At 33.2% G+C, this 1,868-nt stretch overlaps 1 long non-coding RNA gene across 1 annotated transcript in view; it reads right to left on the bottom strand.

The window, feature by feature from the left end:
* Positions 1 to 417: 417 nt before the first annotated feature.
* LOC112905771 overlaps positions 418 to 1,868 on the bottom strand; it is a 136,085-nt gene continuing 134,634 nt past the window's right edge. Inside the window, exon 4 of the long non-coding RNA XR_003231997.1 lies at positions 418 to 473. This is a non-coding gene — a long non-coding RNA (uncharacterized LOC112905771). The remainder of the gene's footprint in view (positions 474 to 1,868) is intronic.

The raw sequence follows: 1,868 nt of genomic DNA, 5'->3' as shown, positions 1-1,868 counted from the left end.
TCGAATGGGAAAGAAGAAGCCTTACCTTTTGCTTCCAAAAACTGAAGCAATTCCTTCAAGGTGTATGCATAAAAAAAACGAAGGAAAAGGTTTTACTTCGAGGTTTTGCTTTAAAGTAAAAGGTTTTACATTAATTTGTATTTATAAAAAGAAGCATCTGCTCAAAAACTAAAGGATTTGNACCTGACATCTCTTTTCTATGTTGACGATATTCCCTATAACGTCTGTCGTGAGTAAAAGTAGGCGGTTCTGTCAGCAACCGCTCTAGTCTAGTCAGTAAGTCGAAAGAAGAAAGTAAATGGGACAGTTTTATTGCCAACTATGCCAATTTTGAACGTCCTAACTATACGTGGAAATAAGGACACATTTGCAAAAATTATTTTTTATGAAACAAATATACATTTTGTTGCTTACCTTAACCGTGGCTTTGTACGTTTTATGGCTTTCTTCCTTCCTTCTAGTTTCGTTTTAATCTACAAAAAAAAGAATGAAATAGTGTTATGTATTCTGCAGAATCAATGTAAATTAAATTTAATCTTATAGCTTATTACTACCATACCTAATCATAATTAGTTTTTGATTCACTTATGCATTAACCCAAAAAGTTCAACTGATTGATTTACTTCATTTGAAGAAAGTTTGAGTCAGGTGCACATTGACTCAAACTTTTACCATTGAATTGACAAATTGCAATTAGCCGAGAAGATCACAACTGGAGACGTGGGTTGTTTAACGTTGTTACTTATACAAATAGAGCCGGTCTTTGTTTCCATTTTTAGCAGACACAAACACTACGACAGGAACGTTTACGGCCGTTTTATTGATTTAAAATGGATTGGTTTCTAAGAAAAGTGTAGAAAGCTATGCGTAGTAACTACTTTTCCTGGTGTAATGCGAAATCCGTTCACAACAGATGCTTCTATAAATGACCGACAAGTGGACTCGGTGTGTGTGTTTGGTGTGGAAATTAATAGTAATTTATTATATTTCAATCAATAAGCGATTTATAATACTATATTTGATGGTTTGATGTCTGCTAGGCGAAATATCCACATTTCATGAAAACGAAAGGTAAAAATGCATTTCTCTGTCAGTAGCGCATGTCTGACTCTTAATCAATTTAAATACTTAAGTCAAAAGAAATTTTTTGGCGACGACCATTTCCATGTAATGATAATTGTTTGCTTTTGGCTTAGTTTACGGTTTCGTTAATATCCTTCTCTTATACTCTTTTTTTATAAAATAAAAAACCCAAAAACTTTTCCGCCAAATTCGAAAATTGCCCTAGAACTAGGTATCACCAGTTATTAAATTTTCAAAATTACTTTTTAAACATCTTTATCTTGAATTCGATTCGATTACTCGAACTAGCCCAAATTCGAGTTCACAATGGAAGAAAAGGTTGGGTCAACATTAAAAAAAAAAGCTACGCAATCGATAAACCCCCGATCTAAACACTAATCGCTCATTTCTGAAATATCAGTCGATGGTAATGAAGTTTTACGAAAATGGTCTTTGAATCACTGATAAAAATAACGGCAAATCTCAAAAATCTCGATTTTTTGATTTAATGCATTTCAAATTTGCCTGAAATTAAAAATTTCCATCATAATGTAATGTAAATGTCTGTAACAATTAGACAGAAACCCAGCCGCAGCAGACCTTTTTTACCCCTAAAATAGGGCTTCGTACTTTTCTTAAGAACACTCTAAACTATCATTTAGCCGAAGCGCAGGTTTTAAGTCAGCACTATGAGGCTAGAATTTATTTAATAAGTTTTAATTCTTTTTTTAAAGAAACCAAATACGAAAAGTGCGTCCAGAAAAAGCGCTTCGTACTTGTGTAGATAATAATGAGAGCTTGTCTCC

Source organism: Agrilus planipennis, unplaced genomic scaffold (assembly GCF_000699045.2).
Source record: "Agrilus planipennis isolate EAB-ADULT unplaced genomic scaffold, Apla_2.0 scaffold63, whole genome shotgun sequence".
In the NCBI taxonomy this organism is placed as follows: domain Eukaryota; kingdom Metazoa; phylum Arthropoda; class Insecta; order Coleoptera; family Buprestidae; genus Agrilus; species Agrilus planipennis.
Note: the sequence above shows the minus strand (reverse complement) of the source record. Positions and strands in the feature narration are given on the sequence as shown.